The 12,468-nt window shown below is 37.7% G+C and overlaps 1 long non-coding RNA gene across 2 annotated transcripts in view; it reads left to right on the forward strand.

Moving 5' to 3' along the window:
* Positions 1-12,468, forward strand: part of LOC140607486 (uncharacterized) — a 117,693-nt gene that overhangs the window by 33,162 nt on the left and 72,063 nt on the right. The gene's annotated exons all lie outside the window — the stretch shown is intronic.

The following is a 12,468-nucleotide window of genomic DNA, read 5'->3' on the forward strand; positions in this document are numbered from 1 at the left end:
CTACTGTAGGCTCTAATTTAAGCTATGTGCCTGTGTGGCAGTGGGCTAGAGAAGAAAGTAAACAGATTTAATAGATCTAGGTTAAATTAATTCATTTGTCTAGCACATATTTATTAAGCATTTATTATGTGCTAAGTCCTGGGTTAGAAGTTGAGGGCAGACTAGACAACAATAGAGGAAATGTCTCTTCTGCATGGAATTTGCATTCCCTTTTGATCTACAGATTGCATCATCTTAACACCATTCACAGAAAACCTAAGAGAAGTTTGTCACAGAGGTTGTCACACCATTGCCTGCAGTCCAAATCTGGCCTGACAATCATTTTTGTGCAGTTTAAGAATGAAGAGTGGATTTTGCATTTATAAATGGGAAAGAATCAAAAGAATATGTTTTGTGACATGGGAAAATTATATGAAATACAAATTTCACCCCATAAAGTTTTACTGGAACACAGCGTTGCCCATCTCCTTATATATTATCTGTGGCTGTTTTCAACCTATAATGGCAAAATTAAGTAGTTGTGACAGAGACTATAAGGTCTGCAAGTCTAAAATATTTACTATTTGGCCTTTACAAGCCCCTAGTCTAAAGTCTCTTTACTTCTTTATAACACATTCTCCTTGTTCACTCTCAGCAGGCTTTGTTTCCATCATTCTTCTGTGACTGCTCTTGTCAAGCAAAACAATAATCTTCATGTTGCCAGATCCAAGGATTTTCTGTTACTTGATCTTTCAACAGCCCTACACACAGTTGGCAACTCTCTTCTTAGAACACTTTCTCCTTCTGGCTTACACGATGCCACATTCTCTTTTTTTTTTTTTTTTTTTTTTAAGATTTTATTTATTTATTCATGAAAGATACAGAGAGAGAGGCAGAGATATAGGTAGAGGGAGAAGCAGGCTCCCTGCAGGAAGCTCGATGTGTGACTCAATCCCAGGACCTTGGGATCACACCCTGAGCGGAAGGCAGACGCTCAACCAGTGAGCCACCCAGGTGTCCCCACATTCTCATTTCTTCTTACTTTACTGCACACAGTGCCACTCTGCCTTCTGTCCCCTTACCCCATTCTCAGTGCAGCTGAAGGTCTAGAAAAGTCTGCTGTACTAATATAGCCTGTACTTGTCTCCTGTGAGACATTCTAATGTTATAAATCCTCTTAGGGAGCTATGTCTACATCTGCCCATGTGCACCTCAGGCTTGTTTCCAACAAGCTCTGGCAACCTCTTACTATTAGCTATTCAAAAAAAGAAAATGGTGGCACATTTTAGAATCATTGTAGCCTGTGATTTGATGATGACACCCAGATCTCTGTTCCCTGTTCCACTCTGGGCTACCTGGTCTGAAGGAGAGATACAGAACAGAAAGTCAGTTAAGTTGTCCTACTACAACACAATTCTCTATGGTGTTGAATTAGCCAACATGTGATTGGTAAGTGAAGGTATGACATCACATAATGTGGATGTGGTGTTGATTCACATGTGACTTTTCCTTAGCAAAGTGAGCTGAAGAGTGGAGTTATAGTCTTCAGTAGAAAAGAAAAAGACATCTGTTGTTTGAGGCACAGACAGAAGCCTTTTTTGTTCTCTATGAAGCAAATGAAACAACAGCATCTCTACTGAGATGTCCCTCTCCAGAGTGGGGCTCTTCCAGCCTTGGGCAGATTGCACTTCCTTCTGTGTGCACATCTGTAATCTACTCTTCGATGTGCATTTTCTCAGACCTGCTGAGTGGTCTATTTGGGTTCTCTAACTTATCTCTTGAGTTTCCTATCATTGAGACCAAAAGTGCTCAGGGTACAGTTACATATGTCTTGAGTGGTTTGCCCTAACCCCATATTCTGCATAAACCTTGTGATTTTTAAACCTAATTTTGTAAAACTTAATGTTGTTCAGGAATGTATATGTTGTATTACAGTAATGCCTGTACTGTGCATAGGGCAGGTTTTGCTGGTGTTATAAAACTAGAGTTTTGGGCCTTGGGGTATGAGTGAAACTGCTTGGGCACCCCTATGTGACACCCCCACCCCCCGCCAGCAGCAGCTGGTATATTAATTAAATGACATATTGATTTATTAATCTACCCCTTAAGATGGTTAGAGAGTGCTAGAACCTCTGAATCTGATTACTTTGGGTTGAAAATATGAGTGCTTTCACTGGCAGAGCTGAGAGGGGGACTCTAGATCCCTGTGGCCCACTCCCTGCCCCTGAGGACCAGAGTGAAGAGCTAACTTTGAACACCAGCACCCCCTTGGATTCTTCCAGGTGAGAAGCAGCCTCCTCTACTTGCCTGTGAGATTGTCCCTGATTATGTTCTCAAGCCAGAGCCCTCAGGATTAGCTGGGGAATTTGTCTTTTATTTGGTTGCCTTCTCTGGGGACTACCAGGTCATTTTGAGCTTTTCTATTTTCTGGTTTGGCTTGCTTATTTAATTTAGGGGGATTTCCTGCAGTTAATACATCTCTCATCTCCTGTCATTCTTGGGAGCAGGTGCCCCTTCTCCCTGCACTACACCCATGGAAGACCGCTGCTGTCACAGCATCACCAAATACGGTGAATAGTTTATAGCCTCTTTGAATCTGGCAGACAATGACTTTCTTTATTTCCTAGTCCATCATGCAGGGAATTGAAGATTCTCTGTGAAATCATGTTACTCTGAAAACACATTAAGTGGATTTCAGTCACTCACGGCGCATGTGGTAATGAAGTTGTGCAAAGCAGGAAGGATTAATCATCAGTGGGGTTTGAGGGAGAAAGGGAAGAGGATAATGCCATTATCTCAAGGCCCAGAGTCGTATCTCAAGTTATGATCAAGTGAGTGGCTTCACTTGGAGGTTTATTCTAGAAGAATCTTTAAAGAATCCTGTAAAAAAATTTTTTTTTCCTTAAGAAAAAAAAAACCTAGGCAGCCCTGGTGGCTCAGTGGTTTAGCACCACCTTCAGCCCACGGCGTGATCTTGGAGACCCAGGATCGAGTCCCGTGTCGGGCTCCCTATGTGGAGCCTGCTTCTCCCTCTGCCTGTGTCTCTGCCTCTCTGTCTCTCTCTCTGTCTCTCATGAATAAATAAATAAAATCTTAAAAAAAAAAGAAAAAAAACCTTGTAAAGTATTGAGTCCACAGTAATATCTCAATAATAAGAAATGTGATAAATATATGGTCTTTGAAATGTTTGAAAATGCAGAAAAAAATACCATTCATGACTTGTAATCCCAGAAACTCCAAATGCTCTAATGTATATTACATTATACAGTAGATCATGTAAAATTTTTAACACATTTAAAAGTAAATGTTGAGTTCTCCCCCAAGAACAATTCCATTAATTGCTAGTGTCCTACAAACTAGAATCCTAATCATTCTCTGATATTACATGGCATGCTTCAACCAAAGTATCTTCTTTATATACCCTCATATTAAGGAGTAATTTTTTAAAACAATAAACTTAAATATCTCCAAGGATGCTGTTGACATAATTCTCTTCTTCAGATATCATGGGGTTTCTAAACGAGATCAGTTTATGATAATATTATCATTCACAGTTTCCAAAAGCTTTCATCTTTTTAAAAATAGTCAAATATTAATTAGTAATTCATTATACTGGAGGGACAGTATTATTCCAAAAAGGGCTATGAATAGGGGATGGGGAAGTGACAATGATATTATGGTATCATTAAATGAAAATGATAGGGATTTGTTTCAATTAGGAAGAAACACAGATATCATGCCCTGTCATTGTCAACAGTGTTCTCAAGTTGAGAGTTCTGCAGGGAGGATGTGGTTCCTAGGTCCTATTTTTCCCTTCCTGTCAAAAACTTCCTTGACATTTTCAAGGACTCCCAATCTATCACTGGCTACCCATTACCTCAAGAATAATTAAAACTTTCTAACATGGCATGCAAGATACCAGGTATTCCATGATCTGCCTCATGGAATCTCCTTCCAAGAACTCTCATGATGTGAGATCTCAAGCTGTGCTATTTTTACAACTGTGATTTTGGACAAGCATTATGCTTTTTCCTGGAATTCCCTTTAACTCCTTGCTTGTCTGGAGAATTCCTTCCCCATGCTCAAGCTTTAGTTCATTCAGTGGTCAACTTTGCAGTGAAAGCCTTTGCTCACCCCTGTCCTACCTTCCCATTCTCTGCCTCCTGCCATGAAACTATTGTTGCCTTCTTTGTGTCACTCCACAATCGTGTAAATACGACATTATAGTAGTGAATGAGCAGTAATGTATTTATATATTTGCCTTTCTTTATTACTGCACTGTGTGTTTCTTGAGGGTAGGGGCTGTATTTAATTTTCTTAGTGCCTAGGGTAATATCCAGCATAGAGGAGGCACTCTGAAAATGGAGAATATATGCTGATTGAGCAATTAAAATAATTTTATCAAATGACATATATTTACTGAAATGCTCTATTTCCTGCTCTGTGCTGGTGCTATGGGGAATACAAAAGAAGCAATTATTTCTCTCCTCTTGGGGACTTTATGGTTTAACTTGAAAGACAAGGCTGACACCCTTGAAACAATTAGGCATTGTTTCCCAAAGAGTGTGCTGCAGCACACTAATTGTGGGAGAGCAACCCTCAGAAAGGATTCTGTGGTCAATTAAATTTGAAATGTTGCATATTATATCCTCCTTCAGAGATTTCAGTGTCCTTATACATACCAACAGCTCCAAGAAAGCTTGTGATGAAGAAGCCTGTATAAATTCCAAATCTCAGATGGCCAGGAACTTGTATGTGTGTGTGTGGGGGGGGGGGGTTGGGGGTAGCACCTATTAACATCTTGTGGATCTGAGAAACACATAGACTTAGAGAATAGAAGTAAGTGTTAAACCTCATAAATACAATTATGTGCCAAATAGTGCAAAGAAAGAGACCTCATTGTGCTTTTGAGTAGGTAGGAAAATAGTATGAGTCTAGCTTTGGGGAATTAGGAATATTTTTTGATCTGGATTCTTCATGTTGCTTTTATTTTTCTATTCCAAATAATGAAAATAGTTGTCCTCACCATTTCCTGGACAAGGTTAGATGACTTCTGCTGGCAGCAGTGGAGACCCATTAGGTACCAAACAGGCATGCCATGTGCTCTATTTCCATTATTTCATTGTAACTCTAGGAGATGGAGACACTATGAATTCTTTTTCACAGTTAAGAAACCTTTGGGTAGAAGGTGAATGTGACTTTCCTGTAATTACAAAGTTTGCGTCAGAACCAGGACTCAAGATCAGACCTGATACCAACACTTGGACATTTAACCATTAGTCTATGCATTATGCTGCATTCTCCAGAAGATTGGGATATTCCCAGGGAAGAAGAATATTCATATTCCCATGAAAAAGTCTAGAGCCCACTGGTATTTTCTCGTTTTACCTAATTGAGTTTGATGGTTAATTTTATGTGCCAACTTGGCTGGGCCATGGTGCCTAGATATTTGGTCATGTTTCTGTGATGTTCTTTTTATTTTTTAAATATTTTATTTATTTACCTGAGAGAGAGAGAGAGAGAGAGAGAGAGAAATGAGTAGGGAGGAGGAGGCAGAAAGAGAACAAGAAGCAGACTCCCTGCTGACCAGGAAGCCTGATGTGGGGTTCCATCCCAGGACCTTGAGACCATGACCTGAGCCAAAGGCAGACTCTTAATCATTAAGCCACACAGGTGCTCCTGTGATTGTTCTTTTTAGATGAGATTTACATTTAAGTTGGTGAACTTTGAGGAAACTAGATTACCCTCTATAAAATGGTTGGGTCTCACTCAGTTAGTTGAAGTCCACAGCAGAACAAAAGGTTGACCTCCCACGAGCAATGAGAAATTCTGCCAGCAGATGGACTTGAACTGCAATATTGGCTTTTCTTGGGTGTCCAGCTTGTCCACCCTGCAGATTTTGGATTTGCCTACTTCTGTAATTGCCTATTGGGTCTGTTTCTTTGGAGAACACTAGTATATTGAGGAAAGGAAAACCAAATAAATACCTTCTAGGGTTACAGGTCCCAGTCTTGGAGAAGCTAGCCTAAAGGAGAGAGTAGGCACTGTTTCTTTAAGTGGATAGGTCTGCAGCAAATGTAGCTCCAGAGGTCATGGTTTACCATCCTATGCGTTGGGCCATTCTGTGACCACAGCAGTCAGAAAGTAGCTCTCTCTTCAACTTCAGATGGACTCATCTACCTTCCTTGATATTTCAGTTTCTTTTATGACAGAGGTATTTCCATATAATTTCTTGATTCACTTTTGGTGAATGTCAAAAATGTCAGGAATATATTCACCATTTATACATAGTAAACTAGTGGTCCTGAGCCAAGGTTTCATGGTCAGTGTGGGTTCTAATTTTGGTTCTGCCAATTCTACCAATGTGACTCTGGCAAGTTTGGTCATCAATTGTCTTAGTTTCCTCATCTGTAAAGTGAAGATAATAAAAAGATCTATCCCATAGGGTTCTGTGAAGATTAACTGAAACAATATATGTAAGGTACCCTAAAAATGACACAAGCTACTCTCTCAAATGCTGGTGATTGTAATGATCATTATTATTTTTTTTTTATCATTATTATTATATCTTATCCACAATTGGTTTTCCAGCTATGCTAGGCAGCCTGTTCAAAGCTCTTAGATTTACTGACCCTCTACCCACATTAACACAATTTTCTATTTGGAGTTGACTCTACAGCAATCTACACATCTTTAACTACATTCAGTATTTTAGTTGCTGGATAAATGGATAGATAATATGATCCCTACCCTCAAGAGGCTTGAATCTATTCATATGGTAAGAAAAACTCCTCAGACTCCTTATTTTCTAAAAAGTTTAATTCTTAGTTTCAGAAGCTCTCAAGGCTTCCTACTTCCAAAGAGATCTATGTTATTCAAGAGACAAAAAGGATACTATGTAATAATAAAGGGACAACCCATCAAGAGGCTATAACAATTATAATATTTATGCACCCACCATGGGAGCACCCAAATACATAGGACATTTAATAATAAACATAAAGGAGTTAATCAATAGTAATACAATAATAGTAGAGAACTTTAAATTTTTTATTTATTTATGATAGTCACACAGAGAGAGAGAGAGAGAGAGGCAGAGACACAGGCAGAGGGAGAAGCAGGCTCCATGCACCGGGAGCCCGATGTGGGATTCGATCCCGGGTCTCCAGGATCACGCCCTGGGCCAAAGGCAGGCGCTAAACCGCTGCGCCACCCAGGAATCCCAGTAGAGAACTTTAATAACCTACTTACATCAATGGACAGATCATGAAAACAGAAAATTGACAAGGACATAGTGACTTTTAATGACACACTGGACTAGATGGAGTTAACAGATATATTCAGAACATTCTATCCTCAAACAGCAGAATACACATTCTTTTCAAGTGCACATGGAACATTCTCCAGAATAGATCACATATTAGGCCATAAAATAAGTTTCAACAAATTCAAAAAACTGGTTATGCTATGCATCTTTTCCAACCACAAGACTATAAAACTAGAAGTCAACCACAAGAAAAAATCTGGAAAGAGGACAAATACATGGAGGTTAAATAGCAGATTACTAAACAATGAATGGGTCAAACACAAAATCAAAGAAATAAAAAATTACAAGGCCTACCTCAAGAAGCAAGGAAAATCTCAAATAAACAACTTAACTTTACACCTAAAGGAGCTAGAAAAAGAACAAATAAAACCCAAAACCAGCAGAAGGAAGGAAATAATAAGGATTAGAGCAGAAATAAATGATATAGAAACTATAAAAACCCAATAGAAAGATCAAAGACATCAGGAGCTGGTTCTTTGAGAAGGTCAACAAAATTAATAAATCTCTAGCCATACTCATCAAAACATACACTCACACACACACTCACACATACACAAACACACCCAGAGGACTCAGAATCACAAATGAAAGAGAAGAAATAGCAACCACACCATAGAAATACAAACAATTGTAACAGAATATTATGAAAATCTATATGCCAACAAATTGGATAACTTAAAAGAAATGGATAAATTCCTAGAAATATATAACCTGAAACAGGAAGAAATAGAAAATTTGAACAGACTGTTGCCAGCAATGAAATTGAATCACTAATCAAAAAACTCCCAACAAATTAAAGTCCAGGATTAAATGGCTTCACAGGTGAATTCTACCAAACATATATTTTTTTAATTTTAAAAAAAATTTAAAAATGTTTTATTTATTTATTTCAGAGAGAAAGATGAGAGAGAGAGAGAGAGAGAGAGAGAGAGAGACTCCCCACTGAGCAGGAAGCCTGACATGAGGCTTGATCCCAGGACCTGGAGACCATGACCTGAGCCATGGTGCCCTTCTACCAAACATTTAAAGAATAATTAATACCTATTCTTCTCAAACTATTCCAAAAAATAGAAGAAGAATGAAAGCTTCCAAATTTGTTTGTTGAAGCCAGCATTACCCTGATATCAAACCCAGAAAAAGACATCACTAAAATAGAGAACTATAGGCCAATATCTCTCATGAATATAGATGCAAAAATCCACAACAAAATATTAGCAAACTGAATCCAACAATATATTAAAAAAAATCACATACCATGATCAAGTAGAATGCTTTTCCTGGGTTGCAAGGGTGGTTTAATATTTGCAAAACAATCAAAGTGATACATCACATCAATAAGAGAAAGCATAGGGGTGCCGGGTTGGCTCCGGTGGTTAAGTGTCTGCCTTCAGCTCAGGTCATGATCTCCAGGTTCTAGGTTTGAGCCCCACATCAGGCTCCCAGCTCCCATTGCCTCTCCCTCTGCTTGTGCTCTCTCTGTCTCTGTCTCTGTCTCTCTCTCAAGTGAATAAATTTTAAAAAATGAGAGAAAGCATAAAAACCATATGATCATTTCAATAGATGCAGAAAAAGCATTTGACAAAGAACAACATCCATTCATGATAAAAATCCTCTGCAAAGTAAGTGTAGAGGGAATATACCTCAACATAATAAAGGCCATAGATGAAAAACCCACAGTCAACATCATACTCAGTGGAGAAAAACTGAGAGCTTTCCTCCTAAGATCAGCAACAAGACAAGGATGCCCACTCTCACCACTTTTATTCAATAGAGTGCTGGAAGTCCCAGCCACAGCAATCAGACAACATAAAGAAATAAAAGGCATCAAAATTAGTAAGGAGGAAGTAAAACTCTATTTGTAGATGACATGGTATTCAATATAGAAACCTGAAAGACTTCACCAAAAAGCTACTAAAACTGATAAATGAATCTAGTAAGGTTGTAAGATACAAAATCAATGTACAGAAATCTGTTGCATTTCTATACACTAATAATGAAGCAACAGAAAGTGAAATTATTAAAACAACCCCATTTGCAATTGCACCAAAACAATAAAATACCTAAGAATAAACTTAACCAAGTAGGTAGAAGACCTGTACTGTGAAAAGTATAAAACACTGATGGAAGAAATTCAAGTCAAGGCAAAGAAATGGAAAGATATTCCATGCTCATGAACTGGAAGAAGAAATATTATTAAAATGTCTATATTACCCAAAGCAATCTACAGATTTAATGCAATCCTTATAAAAATACCACTAGTGTTTTTCACAGAACTAGAACAATCCTATAATTTGTATGGAACCACCAAACACCTCAAATTGTTAAAGCAATCTTGAAAAAATAGAAACAAAACTAGAGGCACGACTATTCCAGACTTCAAGTTATACTACAAAGTGATAATAATTAAAAGAGCATGGTATTGGCATAAAAACAAGCACACAGATCAATGGAACAGAACAGAAAACCCCAAAAGAAACCCAAAATTATATGGTCAATTAATTTTTGACAATACAGGAAAGATTACACAGTGGGAAAAAGTCTCTTCAACAAATGGTGTTGGCAAAACTGGACAGCAACATGCAAGAGAAATCCTGGAAGAGAGCACAAGTAGTAATGTCTCTGACATCAGTAATAGCAACGTTTTTCTAGCTATGTCTGCTTAGGTGAGGGAAATAAAAGCAAAAATAAAGTATTATGCCTCCATTAAGATAAGAGTCTTCTGTATGGCGAAGGGAAGAATCAAAACTAAAAGGCAAAATTAAAAGGGAGAAGTCATTTGCAAATGACATGTCCAATAAAGGGTTAGTATCCAAAATATATAAAGAACTTAAATAACTCAACACCCCAAACCAAATAATCCTTTTAAGAAACAGTGAGAAGATATGAACAGACACTTCTCCGGAGACTTACATATAGCCAAAAGACTCATGAAAAGATGCTCATTATTTATCACCAGGGAAAGGCAAATCAAAACCACAATGAGATATCACTTGACACCTGTCAGAATGGCTAAAGTCAAAAACACAAGAAACAATAAGTGCTGGTGAGGATGTGGAGAAAAAGGAACTCTTGTGTGTTACTGGTGGGAATATAAAAACTGGTGCAGCCACTCTGGAAAACATTATGAAGTTTCCTCAAAAAAATTTAAAATAGAACTACCTATGATCCAGGAATCACACTACTGGGTAGCATTATTAACAATAGCCAAACTATGGAAGCAGCCCAAGTGTCCATCAACAGATGAATGGATAAGGAAGTGATATATATATATACATATGATATATATATATATATATATATATATCATTCAGCCATGATAAAGAATGAAATTTTGCCATTTGCAATGACATGGATAGAGCTAGAGAATATAATGCTAAAGTGAACTAAGTCAGTTAGAGAAAGAGAAATGCCATGTGATTTCACTCATATGTGAAATTTAAGAAACAAAATAATGAGCAAAGGAAAAATAGAAAAGAGAGAGATGAACCATAAAATAGGTTCTTAACTCTAGAGAACAAACTGAAGGTTACCAGAGGTGAGGTGGCTGGGGAAATGGTGATTAAAGAGTACACTTATGATGAAAAAAAAGCTAAAAATAAAAAATTGAAAAACTGTTCATCCTCAAGAAAAAAAACCTACATTATTGCTCAAGCCCAAAGTTGAGGAATTTACCTTAGTTCCTCACTTTTCTTTACCCTATCTCATATCCACTAGCAAAATATCATTAATCTCTTCTCTTGTATATATATTCTGAACCTTTATCCTTCTTTGAATCACCACCACCACTAACACCTGTAGAATTCAGGCCTCAATTAAAAATTATATGCTTCCTTCTGCCCAGCTTGATTGAAAAGGGAACACCTAAAACAAAGAATCCTAGATTGAGAGAAGATGCTGTGGAAATTTTGTTTATATAAATGAGATGCTATTCATAAAAAGCTTTTGTGTTTGAGAAACTCAAATTAAACAAAAGCTTTGATTCTCCAATTAATCAAGCTGAAGGTGAATTACAAGACAACCAAATTTAACTATGTTTTTCTTCCTGTCTCAAGTGGTAGACTTCCTGTTTTGAGATGTCCTTTCATCTCCTAAAAAGACATGTTTTATTGTCAAATTCTTTTTATCTGAGTTTACCTTTAAACACTTGCACTATCAATCTTGATCTCTCTTTTTAATCTTTTTTTTTAAAGATTTTATTTATTTATTCATGAGAGACACACACACACAGAGGCAGAGACATAGGCAAAGGGAGAAACAGGGTTCATGCAGGAAGCCTGATATGAGACTGGATCCCGGGAGTCTGGGATCATGCCCTGAGCCAAAGGCAGATAGATGCTCAATCGCTGAGCCTAGGCATCCCTGATTATGATATTTCTGATTTAAAATCAATGTGCTTTATTTTTCCCAAACCCTGAATCTATATGTCCTCCATTCCTCATCTGGATTACACTATTGCCACCCAACCAGTGTTTCTGCCTCCCTCTTGATTAATTACCCAATTTTCACCCACTTTGATATATAAATGTCCAAGTGATATTTTTAAGACATACATGATGCAAACTCCAGCTGAAAATTCTCCAAAGTCTTCCCACCAATTCCAATGGGTTTTGGTCACTTCCATTCCCCTGAGTCACTAGATTTCAGCCACACTGGCCTCCTGCTTCTTGGACTATCCCAAACTCATTTGTACCTTAGGGTTTTGAAACCTAGTCTGTTTTTTTTTATGTGTCTCCTTCTCACCATTCATGTCTCATTTTATATGTGGCCTCTTCAGAGGGGCCTTCCCCGACTACCTACCCAAAGTGTGTCCATCCTAGTGCTAACTGCTATCACTTACCTTGTTTTGTGTCCACCATGACATTTATCTCAGTCTGAAATCAGCTAGTTTATTTATTTGATTTTATGGTTTATTCTTTCAGGTTTCCCAGAAAGACTATAATTTTTGAGGGCAGTGATCATGTTTGCCTGGCTTGCCACTGTATCCTGAGCATAGAATAGTCCCTGGAACATAGTAGTTTTTCAATAAATAATTGTTGAATGAATAATTAGTTACCTAGGGATGTTTCTAATTATAGTCCTGTCATAAACACTTGTGTGTCTCTTGTGAAACTCTTGACTGGAGAGTTGCACCCTAATTATAGGTTCATCTGAACATATTGAAA

Source organism: Canis lupus, chromosome 16 (assembly GCF_048164855.1).
Source record: "Canis lupus baileyi chromosome 16, mCanLup2.hap1, whole genome shotgun sequence".
In the NCBI taxonomy this organism is placed as follows: domain Eukaryota; kingdom Metazoa; phylum Chordata; class Mammalia; order Carnivora; family Canidae; genus Canis; species Canis lupus.